Source organism: Equus caballus, chromosome 25 (assembly GCF_041296265.1).
Source record: "Equus caballus isolate H_3958 breed thoroughbred chromosome 25, TB-T2T, whole genome shotgun sequence".
Classification (NCBI taxonomy): Eukaryota; Metazoa; Chordata; class Mammalia; order Perissodactyla; family Equidae; genus Equus; species Equus caballus.
The window spans coordinates 8,419,591-8,433,051 of NC_091708.1; the positions used below are offsets into that span (position 1 = coordinate 8,419,591).

A 13,461-nucleotide genomic window follows, 5' to 3' on the forward strand; every position below is an offset into this window, starting at 1 on the left:
TATAAATTCATGTGTCACACTCCTGATGGTGTCTCAGGCTTCTTGTGTAACATTCATTCTGGAACCTCTGACTTCATGTGTCACTCTTCCTCTAGTGCCTCAAACTTCATGTGTCACACTTGCTCTGGCATCTCTGACTTCAAATATCACACACACTTGTGACTCTGACTTCCTGTGTACCACTACCCCTGGTGTTTCTGACATCTTGTGTCACATTCCCCCTGGCGTCTCAGATTTCCTGTGTAAAAATCCAACTTGTGTCCCTGAGTTCATGTGTAACAGTCCCCTTGCATCACTGACTTCATGTTTAACACTCCAAATTGCATCTTTGACTTCATGTATTATAGTGCCCCTGGCATCTCTCACCTCATGTGTAACAGTCCACATACCCTCTATGACTTTGTACCACGCCCCCTGGTGACTGTACTTGTGTCACAAACCCCATCTCTGACTTCCTGCCTAACACTAGTGGGATTGTGAAGCAGGAAGTCAGAGACACTAGGGGGAGTGGTACACATGCAGTCAGAGATGCCAGGAGGAGTGTTACAGAAGAAGTCAGAGAGGGCACATGGTGTGTCACAAAGAATGAGAGACTCCAGGGAGACTATGACACATGAAGTCAGAGAATCCCAGGGAGCAGCCCTGACAGGAAGGCCAACACTTGTCTCCAGTTTCTCAGCTGTTCCCTGGGAGGGCACCCAGGCAGGTGTTGATCAGGGCGAGCAGTGACAGCATCTGGTGAGGCTTGCTGCTGCTGCTCAAGGCCTGTCAATTTTCAGGGTGTCACTTCCTGATCCACACAGGAGTAATTGCTTCCTCTACATCTAGGGGCTTACTTTTAGGGTGCAAGGGGGTGTCACTTCCTGATCCATGCAGGGGTAATTTCTTTCTCCACATCTAGGGGCTTACTTTCAGGGTGCAAGGGGGTGTCACTTCCTGATCCATGCAAAGCTAATTGCTCCTTCCACATCTAGGTGCTTATTTTCAGGGTTCAAGGGGGTGTCATGTCCTGATCCATGCAGGGGCTGCTTCTTCCACATTTAGGGGCTTACTTTCCAGGGTACAAGGGAGTATCACTTCGTGATCTATGCAGGCACTAATTGCTTCCTCCACATCTAGGGCCTTACTTTCCTGGGTGCAAGGGGGTGTCATGTCCTGATCCATGCAGGGGTAATTGCTTTCTCCACATCTAGGGGCTTACTTTCCAGGGTGCAAGGGACCCAAGTTGCTGCCAGGGCCCCTGGAATGCTGCAGACCCAGTGATTTGCACCCCAACAGCTGCAGATGTGGGCAGGGACAATGCCCTAGCAGATCTTCCCACATTTGTAGTCGGTGTGGCTCTGCGTGGCCTAGGAGAGCAACTGTGGACTGGCCCTGCTGCCACAGTGGATCAGAACTTGTCACTATCTCACTGGTCTCTGGGCCTGCAGGCCAGGGGACACTCACACTGGTCAGTGTGCTGCCCTGGGGCAGACGCTGCAGCTCAGTATGGGGCAGGAGGAACTGGATGGCCTGCTGGATCTTCTGGGGCCACCCCAGCATGGTGAATCAGCCTGGTAATCAACCCCTTCTGAGGGTGGAACCCAGCAGCTTTGGGCATGCTCCAGGGAGACATGACCTCCTTCTCAAGGACTGAAATGGGCTTCCCCAAACAGGTGGGCCCCTGGGTCCCAAGGGACAGGTCACAACATGTCTCCTGGTTCCCTGCATCTACAGAGGTGTTGTATGGTTCTCTGCATCTACAGAGATCTCGGGGCACCAGCTGGCAAGCCCCACCAAAGTTGGAGCTGCCTTTGCAGCAGGTGCCACTCCAACGCTTCACCCTTGTTCAGAGCAGGAAATGGGACATTGATAGGGCTTGTTGAGAGTCAGCTGGAGAAGCTCAAATTCAGGAATGTGGGAAGAAGGTGGGCTAACTGTGGTGGAGGAAATTTCAGACAGTAGGGAATGAAGAAGAAATCATTGAAGTAAAGGGACTGGGTCTCCCCTTGGTGCAGAGATCTCCAGGGGCAGGCCAGGGATTCACTGTGCAGGAAAGAGGAACCATAGAAAGGTAGCTGTGTTTCTCCTGCAGATGGCACACCAAGGCCCAGCGGGTCCCCCAGGCAATGGACAGAGGCCACTTAGAGACTGAAATGTGGTCGACGGTAGAGCCAGAGCCATGCAATTTGGGCCTTGCTTGTAGGGGACTTGCTCTGGGTCCAGAGTGGATCCTTCAGAAACCCAGAGAGTTTGAGTGACTGGCTGACTTCCCATGAGCCCCAGGTCAGGGAGACAAAAGCCCATCTTTCAACAGAGGCCTAAGAGGTGCCATTCATGATTAAAGAAATGATGGTTTTCCCCTCAGGCATGGAAAATACTTTGGGCATGTGATATAAGCTGCCATAGGAGCTCTTCCATAGATCTTGGGAGCACTCCGGTGTAGAAATGCATGCATTTATATACCTGCCCTTAAAGATACCTCAGGGCATTGGGGACATAGGAACAGCAGGTGAAGGGAGTGCAAGGCCATGGGGGCTTTGAGGGTCTTGAGCTCTGGGTTCAGGGAAAGAAAGGGACTCAGGTATTCAAGGGCTGCTGACCTGGTTTCTCCAACACACATTCAGAGTTGCTCTTCCTCTTGCCCTGCTGCTTCACAGGGGTCCCAGGCTTCTCAAGGCTTGAAGAAGACAGAGCTCCAGTGTCCCATGATATATCTGGCACTTGAGATCCCTGCCCCAGGTCCCAGGGTGGCAAACCCTGACTCTGCTCAAAAGAGAGATGAGACATGGACAAAATCTCTGGGCAAGAGGAGCCCTGCGATGGCCCCGGTGACATGGGGGGGAGATCAGGGTTCTTACCCACCAGCAACTGCTGGATCTCCAGAGCCACAGCATTGCAGATGGGGCACGAGGGGTCTGCACACAGCAGGCACTGCACACTTCCCTCCTCAGGAAGCCAGCCCTGGCTGGGAAGGGAAACACGGCAACCATTTTTTCCTGATGGAGTGACATCGGCGTCTTTGGAAGAGTATGCCCTGGAGACTGGCCCTGCCCTCCCCCGGTCCTGTAAGCCCTGGGGTATGCACCCCCTGGGGTTTACCCATCTACTTTTCTTCCTAGGACAGTGCCATTTGGCAAGTCATGGTGGGCTGGGCAGAGGTTCTGGGGCTCGTGGGGTAGGATCTCAGATAATCCATGGGTGCACAGAGCCATGAGAGACTGGGGGGTGGGGTGAGTTCACTGCTGACCTGTGTTGAGAAGCTGAACCAGGAGAAGGGAACAAGGCAGATGGTGGGTGGTGGCCAGCTGATGGGGCATCACCAGGTCCATCACCAGGTGGAACCTGTAATCAGTCTTATTTGGGGCTAAGGAGGCCACAGCCTGGTGTTTAGTATTTTCAAACTGTGGGAAATGAGGTCCTTTTGGGAACTCTGCCTTCCGGGGACTATGGGGTGTCCCTGCTGCTGTCCTCAGCATCTCCTGGGAGCCAATCCCATTCTCTAGAGATCTTAAGAAGAGGGTGAGATGACAGGCTCCTGTCTGAGGGCTGTCCCAGGAACTGGAGCTCTTGAAGACAGAACCGGAGTAGGTAAGGTCAGCAGAGTCCAGCCAGACTCCAAGGGGTCTGCTCTTGAAAGGGTGTAGCTGAAAGAGAACATGACAATGATGACGCATTCATGCACTTATTTATCATTCTCTTGACCGGATAACTTGTCTTGTGGCTGAGTGCAAATCCACGTAGGGTCTTACACGAATTACACACTAGTGAAATCCTGAATTCCAGGACCACTGTGAGCCCAACCCAGGACAGAACTGGACACTCCTCCCTCCTGAGACATCTGACCCCTTCTGCTCCGGGACCCTCTTGCTGCAGCCTCTGCTGTGTCTGGCTCCCTCCCAGCCATGATCCTTCTCCTCATCCCTGCCCCTGACCAAGCAGAGAAATCAGCACAGGCCAGGCGAGGAGCTGGGAGATGGCAGAGAGCAAGAGATGACCTTTTCATGACAGAGAGCAGCTCCATGGGCCTCTGAGCTTCTTCCCTGGAAAGTCTCCCAGCTGAAAAATGAGGAGACAGTGTTACACGGAATCGGAGAGAATTCAGGGACGTCCTAGAGGAAGCTGACAGCCTTTGAATGAGAAGAGACTGGAAACACCAACAGTCAGTGCTCTAAGGCACGACTGCAGACGACTTCACCAGTTATGATGCGCTGTCCCGGCCCTAATCTCATCCGATCTTCACAACCACACTGTGAGTGAGGCAGGAGCCTCAGACGCCCATTTCATGGATGACAAGGCTGAGGGATGAAGTGACTTCCACAGGGTCATAAAACAAGTAAATGACCACAGTTAAGGATTTGTGCCCTACTTCCTAATTTCTCACTCCCGGGGAGTAAGGTGGAGAATTTGGGAACATTTTCAGCCTCTGATTTCCCACCCAAGAAAGTCTTCCGGGAGAATTTGTCAACTTGGGGGGTCAGAGCCTTCAGTGGTGACAGCGCCCAGCTGCCGGCACCAGGGGTCATAGAGGGACCAGATCCAAGGGACCCTCGGCCACGAGCAGGGGAGTCAGGGCAGAGACCAGGACTTTACCTCGTGACGTTCTTTCTTGGCCCCTTTGTTTGAGTCTCTGGTGACACTTGAAGACAAAAATGTGAGTGCATGAGGCTGGGGCACCCTTTTCTTTTCACGTCTAAAATGAGACACAACCCTCAAATGTTTCCCAAACTTCTTCTGTGTTCCAATTTTATACATTCTCCCACCTTTCTTTTCCCTACTCTACCTTTTCCACCCCTTCACTTCCTTTCTCTGCTTATTTCTGATTCATTTCGAGGCTCCCGATACCTCCACCCCCATTCCCTGAACAAGTTCTGCGGGGAGATCAGAATCAGATAGGAGCAAAAGGGGAACAGATGAACGGATGGGTGGTCTGGTAGACGAAGAACATTAGCCACTCACAGCCCTCAATGTCTACCAGCCAGAAGGAGGAGCCATATTTGGGGCTGTTCTGCGATCCAGTGAGGAAACTCCAGTAAAAAAGCACGGGGTAAGGGTAACAAGAGAAAGTGAGGGGATAAATCTTGTTTGGGGCTGAATTGGTTAAGTCATAGTCATAGTGTTTCCCTACCTGGGAACAGCTCCTGGTAGGTCCCAATCTTAATTCTCGGTATCTCTTTTTCACCTGCCACATAATTAATGCAATAATGATGATGGAGCTGTAAGTGTATAAGGGACGTCCAGCATCCCACAGAACAAAGGTGGGGCTCAGCATAATCTAAGCCTCACTAGCCATCCTCTCCCTAGGCTTTCTGGGTCTTGGAACCTAATGCCTCCACATTTGAGAACTTGTCATCCCCGCCTCACAGAGGATGCAACCAGAGTACCAGACTGAGAACAAAGCCCTCCTGTTTCCCAGGGCACGCACAGCATCACCGACCTTTATCTGTCCAGGGAAGCTCATGTGACTCGGTGTTAAGATGAGGGTGACTGGTTGTCTGCATGGGTCTCAGAGCCTGGGCCTAAAGGTGCCAAGGTCACAGGCAGCATACACTCTTTCATGTCTCTCTAGTCCCTTTACCCTGATGGCTCAGCTGTCTCCTTAAGACCATAGTCTGGCATCTACCCCAGATAACTGAGTCTTTATGAATGCTGCATGCCCTATAAGAGAGAGAGTGGCTAGGCCAGAGGAACTCCATGACCTACATCACCCATGCTGGGAAGGTAACTAAGACACACACAAGAGGATGGGGCACACATTGTCTTGTGAAGTCTTAGGAAGTGGAGGTTCTGACGTCACAGGTAGTAAGGTGGGCAGTATCGAGAGGTTCAGGAAGAGGACCACGTCCAATGTGGGAAGGAAAGGACACAGCTGCTGGCCTCTTAAATAGCTTCCTAAGAGTTAAATAAGGACTCCTTTCAGCCTGTGGTCAAGCTTGAGACAGGTGAGAAGAAACATAAACAGTGCCTTCCATCGAGGCCCATGGTGAGGCTCACTTCTGAAGCTGGATTTTCCAGAACGGCCTCTACAGATCTTAGAGCATCCTGCCCACCCATGGAGATGGGTTATTGGTGAGGCTTTTGATTAAGGACCACAAACTTGTGGCTCTTCAGTTGAACCCACCATAGTTGCAATGTTTGGCTGAAAGTTTTATGAAAATCTGAATTTGAGCACCTTTAGGCAGGGCAAGCTTTTTTCTGTTCAACCTCAGTACCCACCGCCCCTGTGTCCACCGATCCACATGTTAATGTTAACTTCATGGCCCTGTTGACACTGTGATTTGCCTCCAACACTCCAGGACTTTGGATTTTCCTTAAGAAGTTTTTGCCCTGATCAGAGCGGTCCCACAGCCCCAAAATTCTTTTTTTTTTTTTAATTTGGCACCTGAGCTAACAACTGTTGCCAATCTTATTTTTCTTCTTCTTCTTTTTCTCCCCAAAGCCCCCCAGTATATAGCAGTATATTCTAGCTGTAGGCCCTTCTGGTTGTGCTATGTGGGATGCCGCCTCAACATGGCCTGATGAGCCATGCCATGTCTGCACCCAGGATCCAGTGAAACTCTGGGCCGCCAAAGCGGAGTATACAAACTTAACCACTCAGCCATGGGGCAGCTCCCACCCCCAAAATTCTTAGGCTCAAAATCTCTGAAGAGGCTATTTGGTCCTTCCCCCAGCATCCAGTCCACCACTGAACACGTGTGGTGAACACTCAGTCTGTGCTCATCCCTGAGCTCGGCAGGGTCAAAGATACAAAGACATTTGTGTTATCTGCCTGCTCTCAAGACACTTAAAAATCTAGTTTCAAAGACAAGACTAATTCACATGAATCAAGAACAAACCTTCCCAGGGGCTGGGGAAGAAAGGGGTAGGGAGTTATTACTTAATAGGTACAGAGTTTCTCTTTGGGATGATGAAAAAGTTCTGAAAATGGATAGTGGTGATGGTTGCACAACATTGTGAATGTAGCTAATGACAATGAAATTTACACTTAAAAACGGTTAAAATAGTAAATTATATGTTAAGTATGTTTAACTACAATTTAAAAAACAAAAGGCAAAAAAAAGCCAATCATTAGCATGAGGGATTTCTTGCTAGCTATAAAGAAGAATATTCTGAAAATGATTTGACAAGGAAATGGACTGATGAATATTTTTCTTAAATGCCCTTTAATAGAGAGCAAAATGAAACCAAAACGGATCCTTGCATTTAAGATCATTTAAGAAGAGTCTCAGTCTGAAGACGGGATGAATTGGAGCCAGTTCAACATGTTTCCTGAACTTGCAAATTCTGTAATACGGGAAGGGGACGACTCCTTCAGCCAAAGAGCACTGAATGACAGGTTAACAAAAATCAGTTAAAAAGCAGCTCGCAGCAGCTTCTTAGAGGCAGGTCAATATACCCACAGAGCAGCTTGAATCTTTCGTTAATTCTGTTGTTCCTACCCTCCCTGCCCCGGCCTCCTGCAGCTGCTGCTGCAACAGTTCTGGCCCCCGTGAGCCTGAGCCAGTGGGCCTGCATGGTGCTTGGTGTCCTCCTCCCCTGGGCTGTGACATCTATGACGTCTTTCTCATAGGTCCAGCGTCAGGCATCAAGCGTTCGGCCATCCCCAGAACCTTAGGGTGGGACTGTCTCCCTCACCAGTGGGATGAAGAGAAGGTGAGCAGAACATGGCATCTCCTACCCCACCAGCTCCTGCTTCCTGCAGCTGCTGCTGCCCTCTATGCCGCTGCCGCAGCTCGCAGTCTCCCATTAGCCTGACCTCCTGCCCAGGCCAAGCCATCAAGTTCAGACCTCGCGCCTGTTCCAGCCGGTGTACTATTTACCTCACAGATTACCCACAGTCACCAAGAGGATGACACGAAGCTGTCAGAACCTTCTGCTGCAAACTTCTCTCCAGCCTCTCATGCAGCCCTGCCTCAGAGCTGGGGAGTTAGAGCCAAGGACAATCTTACGCCCTCCTGCAGAGCAGGCCTCGAGTACAGGCTTGTTACTGGTGTGTTTCTCACTGATGGAGGGTGCTCATGTGGATGGGACGGCGGGACCAGTGTCTTCCTAAACAAGGGCACATTCACGTCGTGAACACACTGTCTGTCACTGTTAACCGTGTGGCCTGGATCCTCCCATTTGTCCTTCCTGATTCATGGTTTACAGCAAACAGCAAACAGGGAAAAGAAGGACCTAGAAAGCCTCCATGGACTGTGGAGGGCTACACAACTATAAAGGGCTCACATCCATTTATTTCCAGGAAACTCGCTAAAGCCAGACCCTGCTTCCATGACAACACAACCGCGCCACAATTACCGTAATGGAGTTTCTTCAGGAAACTGTTCACAGTTGCTGATTCGTGTGTACCGTGGGTCACCTCACACCCCACAAAGGAACATCCCGACACACATGCCACTGACGTGCTTGTCCCTCTGTACAAGCCTTGCAAAGGAGCTGTGCTGCATCTCATTCACAGAAAGTATTACCCAGCACCTTAGATGTGTCAAGGCACTGGTGATGGGGCAGCATGGTGGCTGTTATTCAGCAGCAGTGCTTTTATATTTGAGCATTTTCATTCATACCCAGGAGCTGAGATCTCCAGGCAGCTGGACAGGAAGCTCCAGAGTAGTGTCAGGGACAAGACCATCAGCGCTCACACAGCCGGTCACTCGCTCACAGCCAGAGGCACTAGAGGGCAGCACTGCCCACCCAGTGCTCCTAGTCCAAGGACTGAGTGACGCGAACTTTCAAAGGCCGTCTGCTCCAGTGGCTCTCAGTCCTGGCCTCACATCAGAATCACTGGGAGACATAAAAATGTGGATTTCCTGGCCTCGTCCCAGACTTAATGAATCATAATCTCTAGGCGCAGGGTCCAGCAGTCTATATATTAAATATCAAAAATAATCCTCAATGTGAACATACATTTTTCCAAAGATATACAGATGAACAACAGGCACATGAAAAGATGTTCATCATCACTAATCGTCAGGGAAATGCAAATCAAAACTACAATGAGATATCATCTTACATCTGTTAGAATGGATATAATCACCAAGATAAAAAACAACAAATGTTGGAGAGAGTGTGGAGAAAAAGGAACCCCACTACACTGCTGGTGGGAATGTAAACTGGTGCAGCCACTACGGAAAACAGTATGGAGATTTCTCAAAAAACTAAAACTGGAAATATCATATGACCCAGCTATCCCACTACTGGGTATCTATCCAAAGAATTTGAAATCAACAATTCAAAGAGACTTATGCACCCCTATTTTCACTGCTGCATCATTCGCAATAGCCAAGATGTGGAGGCAACCCAAGTGTCCATCAACTGACGAATGGATAAAGAAGATATGGTGTATATACACAGTGGAATACTATTCAGCCATAAAAAAGACAAAATTGTCCCATTTGCAACAGCATCGATGGACCTTGAGGGTATCGTGTTAAGTGAGATAAGCCAGATAGAGACAGACAAACACCATATGATTTCACTCAAGTGTGGAAGATAAACAAATACATGGACAAAGAGAACAGATCAGTGCTTACCAGAGGGGACAGAGGCTGGGAGTGGACAAAAGGGGTAAAGGGTCACATATGTATGGTGACTGACAAATAATAAAGTACAATGGAAATACCCAATGTTATAAATTATTAGAACATCAATTAAAAAAATTAAAATAGTCCTCAAGCAATAAAGCATGGGCTCTGGGTTTGTATTTCAAGGTAATTGGACTCCAAAGAGCAACACTTCTTTTTTTCCCCTAGTTTCGTTCAGACATAATTGACATATAACATTGTATTAGTGTAAATAATAATTTGATATGTATATATTGTGAGATGATTATCACAATAAATTTAGTTAACACCCATCACCTCACATAGTTACAATTTTTTTCCTTGTGATGAGAACTTTTAAGATCTACTTGCTTAGCAACTTTCAAATATACAGTATTGTTAACTACAGTCACCATGATGTGCATTAGATCCCCAGAACTTATTATGCTTATAATAAGCTTATAACCGGAAGTTTGTACCTTTTGACCACCTTCACCTATTTCCTCCCTATCACCACCCCCTGCTTCTAGCAACCACCAATCTCTGTTTTTATAAGTTCAGGGTTTTTTTATATTCCACATATAGTGAGATCATACAGTATTTGTCTTTGTCTGTCTGACTTATTTCACTTAGCATAATGCTCTCAAGGCCCATCCATATTGTTGCAAAAGGCAGGATTTCCTTCTTTTTATGGCTGAATAATATTCCATCTTATATATATGTATCAACTCTTCTTTACTCATCCATCAATGGGCACTTAGGTTGTTTCCACATCTTGGCTATTGTAAATAATGCTGCAATGAACATGGGGGTTATTCAGAGATATTGCTCTGAGAGAGTGAGTTTTTTTCCTTCAAATATATACCCAGAAGTGGGATAGATGGATCATATGGTAGTTCTATTTTTAAATGGATAAATTCTTCAAAAGACACAAACTATTAAAACCTCCTCAAGAAGAAATAGATAACCAGAATAGCCATATATCTATTTAAAGAGCATTTGTAGTTAAAATCTTATCACAAAAAAATTCATCACAAAGAAAATTCCAGGCCTATATTTCTTCACTGGTGAATTCTACCAAACATTTAAGGAAGAAATAATACCAGTTATACACAAATTCTTCCAAAAGTTTGAAGAGAAGGGAATACTTCTCAATGTTTGAGGACAGCATAGCCTTGACACCAAATTCAAACAAAGACATTACAAGAATAGAAAACCACAGACCAATGTTCTTCATGAACACTTATGCAAATATTTTAACAATATTTTAGCAAATCAAATCCAACAATATATAAAGTGTGTAATACATCACAATCAAGATAATTTATCCCAGGAGTGCAGGGTTGGTTTAACACTCAAAAACTGATCACTGAAATTCACCATGTTAACAAAGTAAAAAGGAAAACCATATGATCAGCTCAATAGGTGCAGAAAACGTATTTGACAAAATCCAACATCCATTCCTCATAAAAACTGTTAGCAAGCTTGAAATAAAAAGGAACTCCCACAAACTCATAAAGAACATCTAGAAAAAACTTACATACTACGGTGAAAGACTGAATGCTTTCTGCTTCAAGATCAGGGACAAGGCAAGAAGGTCTATGCTCAACAGTTCTTTTCAACATTGCAATGGAGGTGCTGGCCAGTTCAATCAGGCAGGAAAAGATATAAAAGGCATCGTATTGAAAAAGAGGAAGTAAAACTGCCTTAATGTGCAAATAGCATGCTTGTTTATATCGAAAATATTATGGAATCTATTAAAAAGCTAATAGACCTAATAAAGGAGTTAAGCAAAGTTGAAGGATACAAGAGCAATGTATAAAAATCAATTGGATTTTTATGCACCTGCAACAATCAGAAATTGAAATTTTTAAAAATATCATTTACATAGCACCAAAAATATGATAAACTTAGGAGTAAATCTACCAGAAGATGTAAGAGACTTATACATTAAAAAAATACAAAATATTTCTGAGGAATTTTAAAGACTCCATAAAAGGAGAGATATACTTTGTTCATGGGTCAGAAGACTTAATATCATTAAGATGTAATTTCTCCCCAAATTGATCTACAGATTCAATGCAATCCTGGCAGTTTCTTTTATAGAAATTGACAATCTGATTCTAAAATGTATATGGTAGTACAAAGGCCCTTAAAAAGACAAATCAACTTTGAAAAAGAAGAATAAAGTTAGAAGGTGTGACCAGTAATTTAAATGTCAACTTGACTGGAATATGGGGTGCCCAGATATTTGGTTAAATGTTATTCTGGGTGTGTCTATGATAGTGTTTCCAGATGAGATTAGCACGTGAATAGGTAGACTGAGTAAAGCAGATTGCCCTCCTCAAAGTGGGTGGGCCTCATCCAATCTGTTGGAGGCCTGAATAGAATACAAGGCTGGGAAAGGGAGAATTTGCTCTCTGCCTGTTTTGAGCTGAGATATAAGTCTTCTTCTGCACTCAGACTGGAACTACACCACCAGCTCTCCTGGGTCTCCAGCTTGTAGGTGGCAGATTGTGGGACTTCTCAGGTACCGTTATCACATAAGTCAATTCCTTATGATAAATCTCTTATATATATATATATATATATATGCATATTCTATTGGTTCTTTTTCTCTGGAGAACCCTAATACAGAGGGCTAACACTACCTGATTTGAAGACTTCTTATAAAGCTACAGTAATCAGTACAGTGTGCTATTGGCATAAGGACTGATAAATAGACCAATGGAACAGAACAGAGACTCCGTAGACCTACACTTATATGGACAAATGATTTTTGACAATAGTGAAAAAGCAATTCAGTGGGAAAAGAATAGTCTTTTCAACAAGTGGATCTGGAACTATTGATATCAATACGCAAAAGCAATTCATGTCAATCCATTCTTCTCACCACATACAAATATTAATTTAAAATGGATCAGAGACAAAACAATGTGAATGTACTCAATGCCATTGAACTATGTACCTTTTACCACAATACAAAATAATAACATATTTGACTGTGGAACAAAAGTCTTTACAAATATATATTATTTGTGGCTGCAGTAGGCCGCCCATATTTGTGCATTCTGCATCTGTGGATTCAAGCAACTGGGGCTCGAAAAGCCTACAATGGTTGCCTCTGTACTGAACACTTGTTTTCTTGTCATTATTCCCTAAACAATACAGTATAACAACTACTTACATAGCATTTACATTGTATGAGGTATTACAAGTAATCTAGAGAGGATTTAAAGTACACGGGAGGATGTGAGTAGGTTATATGCAAATACTACGCCATTTTATCCAAGGGACTTGAGCATCCGCAGATTTTGGTACCTGTGGCAGGGGGAGGGGGTCCTGAAACCAATCCCCCAAGGACACCAAGGGACGACTGTATTCGTGTGCTAAGACCTGCGCAGTATAGCAGAATAAAAGACAGTGTTTACATTCATTTTTTAATATTATCTTTGTCAGGTTTTTTTTAGTGTCTACATACTTTTTCCTTAGGAAATGCAGGATCTTTCCTTTTTGAAAAAAATCAATATTAATATATGAATGAAAAGGTCTCTGAAAATATCATTTAAAATTGAAATGTTTAGTTTAAACCATTTATGGAATTATTCATGTAATGCCATTTGCATTTGCTGAGATCTTGTATTGTTAATAGAGAAGATAAACTGGCATTTTGTTGGTGTAAAAAATTCTATTGGATGCAGCCCTTCTCATGAACAGTTCCTTCAAAAATAAAAAAAAGGGATCAAAGAACTAACATAAAACCTAAAACTATAAAACTTCTAGAAGAAAACATAGGAGAAAATATTTGTGACCTTGGGTTAGGCAAAGATTTCTCAGATATTACACCAAAAGTATGATCCATAAAAGGAAAAATTGATCAATTGAGCTTCATCAAAACTAAAAACTTCAAAATCAACATTTTGAAAACTCTAGTGAATTAATG

The 13,461-nt window shown here is 45.2% G+C and overlaps 1 long non-coding RNA gene across 1 annotated transcript; it reads right to left on the reverse strand.

Moving 5' to 3' along the window:
* Positions 1 to 3,612: 3,612 nt before the first annotated feature.
* On the reverse strand, positions 3,613 to 10,065 carry LOC138920706 (uncharacterized). Its single transcript, XR_011432362.1, has 3 exons — positions 5,108 to 10,065; positions 4,573 to 4,618; positions 3,613 to 4,038 (listed from the first exon to the last, which is right to left on the reverse strand). It is a non-coding gene; the product is annotated as an uncharacterized lncRNA (long non-coding RNA).
* Positions 10,066 to 13,461: the final 3,396 nt, after the last annotated feature.